The sequence below is a fragment of the Anolis carolinensis genome, chromosome 6, assembly GCF_035594765.1.
Source record: "Anolis carolinensis isolate JA03-04 chromosome 6, rAnoCar3.1.pri, whole genome shotgun sequence".
In the NCBI taxonomy this organism is placed as follows: Eukaryota; Metazoa; Chordata; class Lepidosauria; order Squamata; family Dactyloidae; genus Anolis; species Anolis carolinensis.
Genome location: NC_085846.1, coordinates 36,155,539 through 36,171,318, shown reverse-complemented (window position 1 = coordinate 36,171,318; position 15,780 = coordinate 36,155,539). Strand labels below are relative to the sequence as shown.

General features: G+C 41.7%; 1 protein-coding gene across 1 annotated transcript in view; it reads left to right on the top strand.

Annotated features, from left to right (window-relative positions):
- The first annotated feature begins 670 nt into the window (after nucleotides 1-670).
- znf385c (zinc finger protein 385C) overlaps nucleotides 671-15,780 on the top strand; it is a 191,277-nt gene continuing 176,167 nt past the window's right edge. The window contains exon 1 of the mRNA XM_008113257.3: nucleotides 671-1,017. The gene's annotated coding sequence lies outside the window, so the exon portion shown is untranslated. The remainder of the gene's footprint in view (nucleotides 1,018-15,780) is intronic.

The window sequence follows — 15,780 nt, the reverse complement described above, 5'->3', positions numbered from 1 at the left end:
GGAGGTGAGAAGGGTGTGGTATAAGTACAGTAAATAAATAAATACAGTAGAGTCTCACTTATCCAAGCTAAATGGCCAGCAGAAGCTTGGCTAAGCGAATATCTTGGATAATAAGGAGGGATTAAGGAAAAGCCTATTAAACATCAAATTAGGTTATGATTTTACAAATTAAGCACCCAAACATCATGTTTTACAACAAATTTGATAGAAAAAGTAGTTCAACACACAGTAATGTTATGTTGTAATTATTGTATTTATGATTTTAGCACCAAAATATCACGATATATTGAAAACATTGACTACAAAAATGGCTTGGATAATCCAGAGGCTTGGATAAGCGAGGCTTGGATAAGTGAGACTCTACTGTAATAATTATGTTTTATCATCAATAATTGTCATAAAGCTGTTTTGCTCCCTTAGCTTGAAAGACAAGGTCGGATTTCTTTCCTATCTCTACACATGGGCAGCTCAGCGAGTCATTTGTAGTGACAATACTGTAGTAGTAACAGGAATGATTCTCGTATTTAAAAAAAAATTGTAATGTTATTTATTTATTTATTTTGTTTATTTTTCAATCTATCTATCTATCTATCTATATATATTGCATACAGCTGGCAAGGCAGAAAAGCGCGCGCGTTGGCCCAACTCCGAGAGCAGCGCTAATTGGTGCAGCTGTTGCCGCTCGCGCGCTGCCCGCCTGGGTCAGCGTTCCATCGCCAGCTGTCCGAAGGGGCGAAATTCACACACTCACTCTCTCTCTCTCACACACACACACACATACATATACACTGTATTCAGAGATCCACGCCCCCTCCCACGAGGCGGGAGAGTGCGCGTGCGCGTCCCTCGGGGTCCGCGGGAGGCAGGCGAGTGAGGCAAAGAAGTGGGCGCGCGGCGTTGGCAGCACGCGCGCTTTGGGCTGCTGCTGCTGCTGCCGCCTCCTGACTGACTCAGGAGGAGGAAGAGGAGGAAGAAGAGAAGTTGCCAGCGATGCCCAGCTGAGGAGAAGCCGGCCAGGTGAGGGGGAAGAGCGGGGGAAAGCCCCAGCCTGCTGTGGAAGCTAGGAAGGCTGGCTGTGCTGGGAAGAAAGGTGGAAGAGTGGGCAAAGAAATGGGAAAGGGAGGAGGATTCTGCCTACTTTCTATGGACCCTTTCTATAAGCCTTCTGTGGGACATGCTCTCGCTCAGGCTCAGTCTACATTGTCATATCATGCATGCTATAGTCAGGGTTGAGACCCATCTAATGCAGTGTAACCCATTACAGGCAGTCCACAAGTTATGAATATAGGTTCAGTAGGTTTGTCCTTATGCTGAATGTGTATGTATATCGGGACAAGCACATTTTTCAGGCAAAAATATAGATACAGTAGAGTCTCACTTATCCAAGACTCGCTTAGCCAACGTTCTGGATTATCCAATGCATTTTTGTAGTCGATGTTTTCAATACATTGTGATATTTTGGTGCTAAATTCGTAAATACAGTAATTGCAACATAACATTACTGCGTATTGAACTCCTTTTTCTGGCAAATTTGTTGTAAAACATGATGTTTTGGTGCTTAATTTGTAAAATCATAACCTAATTTGATGTTTAATAGGCTTTTCTTTAATCCCACCATATTATCCAACATATTCACTTATCCAACATTCTGCCGGCCCGTTTAGCTTGAATAAGTGAGACTCTACTGTATGTAAGTTGGAACAGGTACATTTACGTGTAACTCTAGCCCAAAAGCTATATATTTTCAGTTTTGCATAGCATAGGGAAGGGTGAATACCCCAATGGTATTTCTTTTGCTGTCTGTCTCTGTTGAGAAGATTTCACCTCACCTTCTGTCCCTGTGAGAATTGAATTTTGACAAATTTGATTTGTTGTGGTGGGTTAAAGCCTTGTTACTTGAAGGTTGGGTAGCTGACTTGAAGCCTGCCAGGTTTGAATCCAACCCGGGAAGAGCGCGGATGAGCTCCCTCTATTAGCTCCAGCTCCATGCGGGGACATGAGAGAAGCCTCCCACAAGGATGGTAAAAACATCAAAAACATCCGGGTGTCCCCTGGGTAACGTCCTTGCAGACGGCCAGTTCTCTCACACCAGAAGCAACTTGGTGCAAGTTGCTCCTGACACGAAAAAAAAAATGTTGTGGAAACAAGGACTGGGGAGCAAGCTTCAGTAGAGACCCCCTTTCTCCTATATAACTCTTTCAGGAATGGATTTCCCTTCAGAGGGGTAGATATTTACTTTATTTAGCATCATTACACATCTTTAAACAACATCACCCATCATCACTTTATATCTTTAAGGCACTTTTATTATTTATGTTTTGTCATGATGTAGATGCGTATGGTGAGGCTTATCTGTTTTAATTGTTCTTTGGTTAGTCATGTAAGTTTATAGGGTTATATTGATGCTATGTGTTTATTGTTTTGATCTGTTTTGGTTGTTCATTACGGCATTAAGATCTACCGGGGAGGCCCTCGTCTTGGTCCCACCACCATCTCAATGTTAGAATCATAGAGTTGGAAGAGACCTTTTGGGCCATCCAGTCCAACCCCATTCTGCCAAGAAGCAGGAAAATCGCATTCAAAGCACCCCCGATAGATGGCCATCCAGCCTCTGTTTAAAAGCCTCCAAAGATGAAGCCTCTACCACACCCTGGGCAGAGAGTTCCACTGCTAAACAACTTTCACAGTGAGGAAGTTCTTCCTAATGTTCAGGTGGAATCTCCTTTCCTGTAGTTTAAAGCCATTGTTCCGTATCCTAGTCTTCAGGGCAGCAGAAAACAAGCTTGCTCCCTCCTCCCTATGACTTCCCCTCACATATTTATACATGGCCAAGCCATCATGTCTCCTCTCAGCCTTCTCTTCTGCAGGCTAAATATGCCCAGTTCTTTAAGCCGCTCCTCATAGGGCTTATTCTCCAGGCCTTTGATAATTTTAGTCACCCTCTTCTGGACACATTCCCACTTGTCAACATCTCCCATCAATTGCAGTGCTCAGAATTGGACACAGTATTCCAGGTGTAGTCTGACCAAGGCAGAATAGAGGGGTAGCATGACTTCCCTGGATCTAGACCAGTGGTTCTCAACCTATGGGTCCCCAGATGTTTTTGGCCTTCAACTCCCAGAAATCCTAACAGCTGGTAAAGTGGCTGGGATTTCTGGAAGTTGTAGGCCAAAACACTTGGGGACCCACAAGTTGAGAACCACTGATCTAGACACTATACTCCTATTTACTCAGGCCAAAATTCCATTCGGTTTTTTTAGCTGCTGCATGACATTGTTGGCTCATATTTAATTTGTCCACAAGGACTCCAAGATTTCCAAGATGTTTGCCACTTTCGTTCTGGAAACCGCCCGAGTTTATTTATTATGATATTTTTACCCTGCCTTTCTCCGCAGTGGACCCAAGGCAGCTTACACATCAAAAACATACATTGCAAAAGTTGAAAACATACTTAAAATCACCTGTTCTATATAAGCAATTAACACCCCCCCCTATAAAACCCCTTCAACATACAGGAATTTAACCTTAAAACATTAATGCAAAGGTTGGTGGCCAGATTACTAACTGGAGCTGGTTATAGGGAGCATACCATATTAAAGCAGCTCCACAGGCTGCCAATGAGTTTCCAGACCCAATTCAAAGTGCAGGTTATTACCTATAAAGCCCTTTACGCTTCGGGTCCAACCTATTTCGAGACCTAATCTCCTTCTGTGAACCAGCATGGGCATTAAGATCTACCGGGGATGCCCTCCTCTTGGTCCCACCTCTGTCTCAAGTGCAGTTGGTGGGGTTGAGAGAGAGAGGGCTTTCTCGGTGGTGCCTCCCCCCCGACTTTGAAATGCCCTCCCTAGGGAGATCAGGCTAGCCCCCACTCTCCAAGCCTTTCGTACACAATTGAAGATATATTTTTTTCGTCAAGCCTTTGACCATATTTAGAATCCCTAACGAACATATTTGAGGACCTAGAGATTAACTCACTGTGCACTTTATGAGATTGATATTGATGATAGTTGTTTTATACCTGGAGCTATTGTTGCATTTTACGTATTTTAACTGGGGGGGGGGGGGGGGTGTTGTTGTGATTTTTATGTTGGTTGTTACTGCTTTTGTGTTACTGTCTTTGTACTTTTTGTATTTTACATGTTGCACCTTTGAGTGCCTTCTGAGCTGCCCCAAGTCCCAAGTTGGAGATGGTAGTGGGGTATAAATAAGATTGATGATGATGATGATTATTATTATTATTATTATTACTATTATCCCAGATCTAAATCATAAGACTTTCTTAAATAAAATAAAGACTTTCTTTCTTAAATAGGAAAGTCTTTACCCCCTTCTGGAAGGTCAGGAGGGACGGGGCAGATCTTAATTCTCTCACTTTCTGTTGTCTCACTCCTATTCTTAACTGTGAGTCGTTAGTAACTCGGAGACTGCCTGTATATGGGTCTATGCTGCCCATATCGTGCATGGTATGGCAGCCTAGCTCCAGCCTTGGTCCTCTTTCTCTGCCTTTCATTCTCTCATTCATTCTCTATTCCACCCCCTCGCCATTTCTCCAACTCTCCCTTCTTTCGCTCTCTCTCATCCCACCTATCTTCCCACTTTCCCTTCCCACGTTTTCATGCCTCGTAGATTTTCCTTGGCTCTCTTTTGTTCTTCATTTCTGTTTCCCCTCTTCTTTGTAGCTTGCTGTTCTTCTTCATCCTTCTCGCTTTCTTCCCTTTGCTTCTCTCTATTTTTTTCTTTTGTTTCTGTCAGGAACTTTTGAGAAAAGCTTTCTCTGTTCTTTTCTTTGGCTTGCAGTGTCATAGACTTTCCCTCTCTAGGGTTTGGACTTTCCATGCTCTGGTTTTGTCTATTGGTTTACTAACAAAGTACTGGTTGTGCTGCCAATCAAGGATTGAATGAAGATTCTAAATCTTGAGGAACCAAAAGACATGTATCAAAGGGGTGGGGCATGTTTGGTAGAAAAAGCTCGGAAAGGTGGCTGGAGAGAGTGATTGCTTTGCTTAGTGGTCATTTTATGAGAGAATTCTATATTGGGATACCTATAAAATCCCAAGGATATTATATTTGAACTGAGCAAGTTGAACTGAACGGAATGGTGTGACTTAAGTCAATACAGACTACTAGCATCCGTAGGCTGGTGTTTGTCCTGGATGTGCTTTTTAATGGGTTTTATGTGGGACCAGCATTTTAAGAACTCCGAGTTTCACTTTTCAGTGTAAACTTCTGAATACTGGAAGCTTTAAGAGGATGGAAGGCTCTGTCACTGTATGAAAGCTGCCTCTGTCCAAAAGCTTGACAAGGTGAGCTGTATGAGTTGGAAGCTTACATAATCTTGTAAACAGAATTCCTCATTTGTTTGCATCCAAGGATTGATGCAATAATATACAAGTTGAAGAGTCCAAGACTTAAACCAAGTATATTTATTTATTTATTTATTTATTTATTTACAACATTTATATCCCGCCCTTCTCACCCAAGGGGACTCGGGTGGCTTACAAAAATTGGCAAAATTTAATGACCAAAATACAATCATAAAAACAAAACAATAACAGATCTATTAATAACATTGTTAAAACACATTATAAAACCTTAAAAACGTATATATAATTAATTCAATTCGTCCGAGATCCTCATTCTACATCCTTAAATCAGTCCATGTCAACTTTGCCATTTACTCGTCAAAAGCTTGGGTGCATAACCATGTTTTCACAGCCCTTCTGAATCCAGGTAGGAGCCTGTCGGATATCTCCAGGGAGGGCGTTCCACAGCCGGGGAGCCACCACCAAGAAGGCCCTGTCCCTCGTTCCCACCAGCCACGCCTGTGAGACAACTGGGACCGAGAGCAGGGCCTCTCCAGATGATCTTAGTGATCTTACTGGTTCATAGGAGGAGATACGTTCGGACAAGTAGATTGGGCCAGAACCGTTTAGGGCTTTATAGGTCAAGACCAGCACTTTGAATTGGGCTTGGTAGCATATCGGCAGCCAGTGGAGCTGGCTTAGCAGGGGGGTTGTGCGCTCCCTGTAAGCTGCCCCAGTTATTAATCTGGCTGCCGCCCATTGTACTAGTTGGAGCTTCCCCACGTAGAGCGCGTTGCAGTAGTCCAAACGAGCTGTAACCAGAGCATGGACCACCGTGGCCAAGTCAGACCTCCCAAGGAACGGGCGCAGCTGGCGCACAAGTCTTAGTTGTGCGAAGGCTCCCCTGGCCACCGCCGAGACCTGGGGCTCCAGGCTCAGCGATGAGTCCAGGATCACACCCAGACTGCGAACCTGTGTCTTCAGGGGGAGTGCGACCCCGTCCAGCACAGGCTGTAACCCTATTCCCTGTTCAGCCCTGCAACTGACCAGGAGGACCTCTGTCTTGTCTGGATTCAATTTCAATTTGTTAGCCCTCATCCAGTCCGGCACAGCGGCCAGACACCGGTTCAGGACCTGAACAGCCTCCTTAGTGACAGGTGGGAAGGAGTGACAGAGCTGGACATCATCTGCATACAGATGACACCGCACCCTGAAACTCCGGATGATCTCTCCCAACGGCTTCATGTAGATGTTAAACAACATGGGAGAAAATACAGAGCCCTGCGGGACCCCACAAGACAAGGGTTGTGGGGCCGAGCAGGTGTCCCCCAATGACACCATCTGGGAACGACCCTCCAGAAAGGAACGGAGCCACTGCAAAGCAGTACCCCCGAGCCCCATCCCGGCAAGGCACCCCAGAAGGATACCGTGGTCAACGGTATCGAACGCCGCTGAGAGGTCCAGCAGAACCAGCAGGGACACACTCCCCCTGTCCAGTTCCCAGCCTAGATGAGACTTAAACAGCATTCCCAGTCAGGTAGTTCCAAAGGCAGGAGAAAACTCAGGGTGCATCTACATTATAGAAAGAATGCGATTTGACACCACTTTAACTACCATGACTCAATGGTATGTAGATGCACCCTCAGTGTTCCAACTGTGCCATCCTTTCAGCTAGGCAAGTGCTTCAATTAATAGGCCAGTATTGAGCAAGATAAGCAAAAGCTCATGGTTTTATTGTGTATGTATGACTATACAAGTATGCAGCTTTAAATTATTGATGTCACAGAAAGTAGCTACACAGAACTCTTAATCTGCTGTATACCTAAAATAATCCTTTGCCATACTGCATTAAAGAGAAATTGGACCAATATTATGCATTTCCTTACCTGTTTAAACCAAGCAGAACCACTTTGTGAACAACCCTCCAGTATCAGTGAAAAGCCTGTATACTATTATAATCAGAATGCCACAGTTCAACATAAATAAACTTTGAGCTATTAATAGCTTCAAGGTGTTAGCATTTTAAATGGGGAAACAAAACATAACTGTATCTTTCATACAATCAGCTCCTGTTAGACGTGAACGACATATTTTCTCATTCATTATGTACAGAGCAATATTTTTTATTAAGCTGTTTAAAACGTTTTTGTAAATAGAGCCCTCTCAATGATATCATCATGTGCAACTAGATAGTGATTTTTGGTGTTTGGGAGCATCATGCAAGCTTTATGTTAGTCTTGACTCTACATCAGGTAGTTTCATCATATAGTTCTGAATAACTGCTGCCTAATGAGGGTTACTGTGTCAAATAAGATTTTATCTCCTCAGCTTAACACTATTATTTAAAATGTCGTTGGACTTCCACCATATCAATTGGAGTTAATGCAACCACAGCTTTTTCTTTCTTTCTTCTTCACTTGTGAGAAACTGTGGCAATGTGTCATCGTTTGTGTGTCAGAATGCATGAGGCTAATAAAAATTGCTTCCCTTCTTCCTGTTCCCCTGATTTGGGTCACATCCTATCATTGGGAAGTCTCCAACACTCCTACTTCTGTTAACGTTCTTTAAACCATGAAGCGGGGGAATATCTTGCTCCCTCTCAAGGGCACCAAGGTGGTGAATTCTTAATAGCACAATAACAAATCTAGTGCAGATAGAGATTGCTATACTGCAACTCTTTGACACATTTATTAACCTTCCCTTAAAGCTTGTCCTTGGTTGAGCATGATAGGAGGTCTTTATGCAGGAGTTGTATTGCTGTTTGATCCAAGAGTAGATTATAATCACAGATAACACTGCTGGATCACATTCGTGGTCCATAGTGAATCTGTTCCCTCTCTGAGAAAAACTGTTGTATTGCAAACACTTAAGGTGCGCTGCTAATAGGGAGAAATTTGTACCCATGCAGAGCTTGAAAATGTTATTTTATTAAGTTAATTTTCCTTTCTCTACACTCAGAGATTGTGCGTCAGGTAGTCATGAGTCATAGCTTCCACGCTATTGGGGCAACAAATCTGCTTTGGGCTTTAGTTCAAACTTCAGAAGAGTTGTTCAAGATGCTGAGCCTATTATGAAGCTAGGGTTCAGTCCTTTGGAGAGCTCCTTTAAAGTTCAAACTCTTAATTTGTTTCTCAAAACTGCTGTTCCAGGTAAAGCATATAAAAGCAGTTAATGGTCTTTGTAGTACCAGATCAGAAGTGAAAAACAGGAGAACAGAAAATCTGTGAACATTTTCTTAGATCTACACTTCCTTTTAGTTTTGGTTTTAATTTCAGAGGATAAACTGAGCAATTCCACAAAACAAGGGTTTGGTGTCACCTTCCCAGTACAAAATGTAGCAATCTTTTATTCTAATGTATCATGTACATTTGATACGTTGAGTGCTCCCGTAGTCAGCACACTTTGTATTTTTGCCAACATGTATTGTCTTTTACTGTACCTGAGCCCGTGTTTTGCTATAATCCATTCTTTCATGACATAGAGCAGTGGTTCTCAACCTGTGGGTCCCCAGGTATTTTGGCCTCCAACTCCCAGAAATCAGTTTACCAGCTGTTAGGATTTCTGGGAGTTGAAGGCCAAAACATCTGGGGACCCACAGGTTGAGAACCACCGACATAGAGGAAACTTGTATACTGAGAAACCCCTTCCATAAAAATCACATTGATCTTGGGAAAGCTGCTTGTTGGGGAACTCTCTCCAACAGTCAGTATGGCATAATTAATTTCTTTTAAAAAGTAACTTTCCAATCTTGAGACAGCCTCACCATGACTTCTTTCAAAGTTATAGTGGGCACTTTATCCCACTCTTCCATCATTATTATGTTCTTGTAATGCTTGCATAATCCAACTGTCTAATCCTCTTTTGGTGGAACTAATCTAGGAGCACAGTCACTATTGTAGGTTTCCTTCTCCCACAAATTGAGCCCAACATCCCTTGGAACTATTTATCAAAAAAAGGCTGTTAGAAGCTTTTCCCAAAAACAATGCCTCTCTGGTCATTCACTATGCTGAAAACTGAAGTCTAGAACAGTGGTTCTCAACCTGTGGACCCCCAGATGTTTTTGGCCTACAACTCCCAGAAATCTCAAACGGTTTACCAGCTGTTAGGATTTCTGAGAGTTGAAGGCCAAAGCATCTAGGGACCCACAAGTCAAGAATGACTAACCTAGAAACATCTTCTTTGGTTAGGAACTACTTCAATTAAATTCTAGCCTACTAATTTTCAAACTTTTGTTACACTAGATGTTTTGGACTTCAACATCTTTAAAGTCAGAGGCAGCATGGTCAGTGGCTGGGAATTGGGGCTCTAAAGGTCTAAACATTTGGATTAGCAAAGGTCAAGAGTTATTGCTTTTTTGCCTTCAGTATGATTAAGATTGGGTTTTTGTCCCTACTGCTCAAATAGTTTGTCTTTGCCATGTAATCACGATCAGAATCCTCAGAAGAATAAGGATCTGAATGGCTTCTGTTGAGACAAGGCATGTAGGAATGAGTATGCCAATTTCTGGAACATCTCACTTCAAACACTCCATTTCAATAGGAAAATGCCCTTAAACTTTCATAATCCATCAGTTTTCAAGGTCTATATGGAGTTTGGAGTCCAGATCAGTGAGCAAAAGTAAATATGTTGGGTGGAAGTAGATTAGTGTTTCCCAAACTTGGGCCTACAACAGAGATTAGACTAGAGCTCTTAAAATCCTTGTCTATAGTGGCTTCAGATCTACAAGCTGAAGACCAACAATATTTGGCACCTTGACGGGAATGCACTGATCTAAGTGTAGACATACTCAGAGTATCCCCAATGACGTAAAAGTCCCATTGAAATTCATACTACTGGGTCATCATCTTTATAATTGAGGCAGAACCTCAAATGAAAAGTTTTTTCCTACTATATATGACAAGACCACTCCTATCATCAGCATGGAAGCTATAAAATCCTGACCTTATCTGTTGAGGTGTCCTTGTTCTGAATGTGGAAGTCTTCTTGGATGGCCTCTGACACCACTCCTGGCATTACTTCTGCCAGCTCTAGGAGGGGAAATGCCATTCTGATAGGGGGGTATGCAAACCGGATTACTATCAGAGCTTCTAAAAGTCGCTATTTTGAACTAAAAATTACAACTACAAAGATTCTCAGAGAGCTTGAGGATTTTGGAACATATAGTCTGAAAAGTCCCCTCCCCCCAGCTCTGGTTACTAGTCTTGCTCCAGGCGTCAGCACCAAGGACAGGTACTCATAACTGGGAGACAGTAAGTGAACAGTATTCTGATAGACCACAACAGTCTTCCTTCCCCGACTTTGCCCTCAGGCTGCTGTTGTACCAAGAATTCAGGCAAGTTATATCTGGACCGATGAATTCCACCTAGACATTAGGAAAACCTAAGCAAAAAGATTCCATTTAAATGTTATGAAACACTTCCTAATGTTCAACAGTGGACTATTCTGCCTTGTAATGTGGTGGAATCTCCTCTGGAGGTTTTTAAAATACAGGCTGGATGGCCATCTGCCAGGAATGCTTTGATGGTGTATTCCTGAATGGCAGGCAGTTGTACTGGATGGCCCTAATGGGCTCTTCCATCTCTGCATCTTCTCAGGTCTTCACTAAGTAACTTAGACATCAAAGATTTAATTCCTGGATGTCTCTTTTGCATCTATGAACCTAGTATTGATTGATGGCAAGCAAAGATGTAAGGAAATGTGATTGAAACTGCATTATGTACTCATACAATTAAGTTTAAGTACATAAACATGCATGTGAGATAGGGGAAATGATTAATGAATTTTCATGCCTTGGAATGACTACATTTTAACTTTACATGTTCTGAATGTATTTTAGGGAGAACATATGTTGAGATCCTTCTTTTTAGTCCAGTCAAAACATGTACTTTGAAGAATCAGTACAGAAAATGTACATTGACCTCTCAATTGCCGATAGAGCTTAAATTTTAAATAATTTTTGTCAGTTGATGATCACAGCATCAACACACATCTTCTGTGGGACTGCCATCTGACAGGTATTGTAAAAGGAATTACGGTTACGATAATGAGTTTGCTAATAAACTGCTTTAGATGCAGAGGTAAGGGTGGGAACTGAAGGCAGATTGACTGGCAAACCTGAAGCCTCATCTACACTGAGCATTTAATGCAGTTTCAAACTGGCATTGAATGAAGTGGTTTTGCTGTAAGTAGGAAATCATGGAACCAGTTTGAGGCCTGGATGACGATGGCACAAACCACAGAGCACTGATGCGCATTAAAGGCTTTCTTTCATGGAAATTTGTTGTTTGGCCACAATGGTTTGAAGCTGGCTTCAAATGGCATTAAATGTTGAGTGTAGATTGTCCCTAAGTCTGATTAGTTTTGCCTAAGCTTATAGATGAAAATTCAATGTCTGCTTAAATCTAGGTACGCTATACCCGAAACAAGCTTATAAAGAGCATTTAGGCTATTCAGTTTCTTTATGCAGCCTATTTATGTGTGGGTTTTGAACAGTTTTAATCCTTTTAACCTTTAAAAATAACTTATTTAAAGCACAGCCCATTTAAATCATTTTGTAAAATAGTGCAATCTTATTATATAAATTTTACCTGAATGCTGCCCTGAGATCTCATGATATAGGATGGAATATGAATATTTCCTATCTGCCTAAAAACCCTCCAGGCACCGGAGCCAGTCTGATCTTGGAAGCTCAGCGGAGTCAGACCTGGTTGGAATGCCTAAGAGAAGCAAATGAAATTTCATAGTGTTGCTTCAAGTTGAAGGCATATACATTATATTATAAATATTTTAATATTTTAAATTAATATATCAAAGGATATATTAATCCATGTAAGAATCACTCAACTAGAACAGTGTTAGTAGGTTTCCTTGAAAGTTTTCCTGTTAAATTCTGGGCAGTTATTACATTCACAGGTCAGAACTTTGAAAAAGTATTTTTGGAGCCCTCGATAGCGCAGCAGGTTTAACCGCTGAGCTTCTGAACATGCTGACCGAGAGGTTGGTGGTTTGAATCCAGGGAGCGGAGTGAGCTTCCGCTATTAACCCCAGCTTCTGCCAACTTAGCAGTTCGAAAACATTCAAATGTGAGTAGATCAATAGGTACTGCTCCAGCAGGAAGATAACAGCACTCCATGCAATCATGCTGGCCACATGACCTAGGAGGTGTCTATGGACAGTGCCGGCTCTTTGGCTTAGAAATGGAGATGAGCACCAACACCCAGCGTCAGACACGACTGGACTTAATGTCAAGGGAAAACCTTTACCCTTTAACTTTCTATTTTTGGAGGCTGCAGCTTCCAAAATCTTTCTGCTGGAGGGTTCTGGGAAAGAAATGTTTCCAGATAGATACATAAATGTTCACTTTTGTGGAAAAATAGTGTGGTCCAGATATGACTTGCCTCCAGATGGAGAGCTCATTGAACTCAGGGTCTCATTGAATAACACAGGGTGCAGTTTACCAGATTTCTTTGATAAGGAAAAAGATGGAGTTGAGGTTAGGAATACATAAGATAGACAATGGAAAACAGGATGTCCCAGCCTCCTGAAAATTTCCAGGAATTAGGAAGGGCAAATGACCAATGTGAGCACCCATGGTGAAGGGGATAATAGAGCCTTTTAGCCAGGTTGGTCTTGGTCATAGCAGCACAGTGAATGAGATCCTTCAGTCTGAGCTTCCTATTACAAGTTCATGAAGGAGGAAGATCTGAAAACCTTGGCCATTGATTTATAACTCTGATAGCTTTTGTGAGCAGAAAGTAATTATGTCTCTGGCAAATTACGTTCAGTGATCGGAAGTGGCAAACCAAGAGAAATAATCTGCAAAAGGAAGCTATCGGCCATCCCCTTGTGTCTTCAGATACATTATTCAATTAATTTGGCTACTTATGTGAGTGATTAAGGTTAGTGCTTGTGGTGGTTTTTAATTCCCTTTCAAATGCTGTGGAGTGGGCTATTGAGGGTTAGTGAGAGCTGACTGATAGAAATTGTACCACACTGAACAGAAATAAATCTGCAGGTTAAGAAGAAATGTGCAGCATAGATTTTCAGAATTCATGCAGGTTCCAGAAGTTAATGTACAAATATACAAGCCATGCACAAAAACTATGGAAGTGTCTTTTGTCTGTTTGTCCTCGCAGATGAAATAATGGCAGCTGGACTGATGGTGCCTATTCAATTATTTATTTTAAATTATTTTAATGCAGCTTTTAAGGGTGATTTTCAAGTTTTGGCAAGGCTGGTAGAATTTCTTAGAGGCGTTTTTTCTTATCTCAAGTTTAAGGACTGCAGTTAATTGCATTTAATATAAAGTGTGCATGTGAAAGAGAGAGAGAGAGGTAACTGAAAGAAAAATTGACAGCATCATTTGTTATTCATGTGTGGAAAAGATTGAGAGCCAAAGTAAATATAGTGAAGGGGAAACAGATAATGCTGTGATTGTGGGAAATCTCTAGTAGGCAATAACATGGAGGACCAGAAGATCAAGGGATTTAGGGAAGCCCTGTGAAAATAAGTTCATGACACTGGCAAGTCTGGACTGTTTGTTAAGAATTGCAACTAACACATGCTGGATTCAGAAATATAGATGCGGATCCATTGAGCCATGGGATTTGGATGCCTGTGTATTAAAGGTTAGAGAAGGGTTGCTGTGAGTTTTTCGGGCTGTATGGCCATGCTCAGAAGCATTCTCTCCTGATGTTTTGCCCACATCTATGGCAGGCATCCTCAGAGGTTGTGAGGTCTGTTGGAAGCCAGGCAAGTGAGATTTATAAATAATAATAATAATAATAATAATAATAATAATAATAACAACTTTATTTTTGAACCCCGCCTCCATCTCCCCGAAGGGACTCGGTGTGGCTAACATGGGGCCAAGTCCAAGCAATTACAATAAAACAAAATAAAATACATACAAGACACATGACAACATCCAGTAAAAAAGCTTATACAATAACATAGTGAAACAAAACATAATAACACTAATATAATAAAAGAGAGTATAAAAGCAGTACAAAAATTAAACGAGGGCGAGCTGGGCCAAAGTGCGAGGCGTGAAAATTGTAAAACCCATGGGTGAGATAGATAGATAAAGTGCTGCATTTAGTGGGAAACTCGGGTGGGATAAACAATGAGGTTATTCTCAACTGAGGGATGAGATAAAGTGCATCAGAAAAACAATTGACATGGGGACAGGACTTGACATGGGAATTAGTTATTCATTCTTCAAAAGCAAACCGGAAAAGCCAAGTTTTTAAAGTTTTGCTAAAGGCTGCCAGAGTGGGTGCTTGCCTAATCTCCCTGGGGAGTGAGTTCCAGAACCAAGGGCCCACCACGGAGAAGCTTGTGACAGAGGCGAGAGTGAGAGGAGCGCCTCCCCCAAAGATCGAAGGGGTTGCGCAGGTTTGTAGGGGGAAATATAACTGTGGAATGTCCAGTGTGGGAGAAAGAACTCTTGTCTGTTTAAGGCAAGTGTGAATGTTGCAATTGCCCCCCCTTGATTAGCACTGAATAGCCTTGCAGCTTCAAAGCCTGGCTCCTTCCTGCCTGGGGGAATCCTTTGTTGGGAGGTGTTAGCTGGCCCTGACTCTTTCTGATTGTACAGTTTGGAGACCTTACTTTTAAGGATTAAAACTGCCAAGAGATGTTTATTGGTGGATTTTGCAATCTTTTAAAAGTAAGTTTTCTGTGCTTTGATGTTGCTAAACAGGAGGCTTCTTATTCCCAAAGAGGAAACAAGATATAACAAGTAACAACAAAGAATTTTATTTTGTTGTTTCATATTCCTTACTGATAAATGAAAGTCACTTGGAAGATGACCATATTTATTCATTGGAATAAATATCTATTGATAATCCTTTAAAAATGATAGGAGCTGTCTTTTGGAAATATGATGCCTGAACATCTAGTGCTGGAAACAGCTCTGATGGGTGTTATAATTCAAACACTACAATTCTACACTACAAAGTTTGCCTACCTCTATAAACAGAGCCATTAGTTATAGTGTTGCTAGATTCTCAGCAAGCCCTGCGATTTTTAAAGTGTCTTTCAGCAATTATGTCAGCAAAGTCTTTCCTGGAATTTGTCCCCACCCTTCTTAAACCTTTCAGTTTTGAACCCAAGTTATACTCCAAACAAGCCATGCCATACACTCGACTTCTCGCAATACACAATCCAGGCATTGAGAACTTGGACAGGACCTGCCTTTTAAGATGCCATCTTACATTTGAGAACTTTTTTGAAAGTTTGCCTACCTCTTTCCCGCAAACGGTGACTTATATGAGTGAAGTAGCTTGTGGCTTTCCTCGGCCCTCCTCTCTGAATTTGAAATGTAGATTCTCTGTGCCCTGAACCTAAGAAGTTTTAATTGTAGAAAACAAACAGTCAAAATGTACAACTGTGGAGCAGTGTAATGAACCCTGTCAGGCACTGTATGTTGATTTAGGACTGATTGAGACATACAAAGATGCCTGCTTGTCCT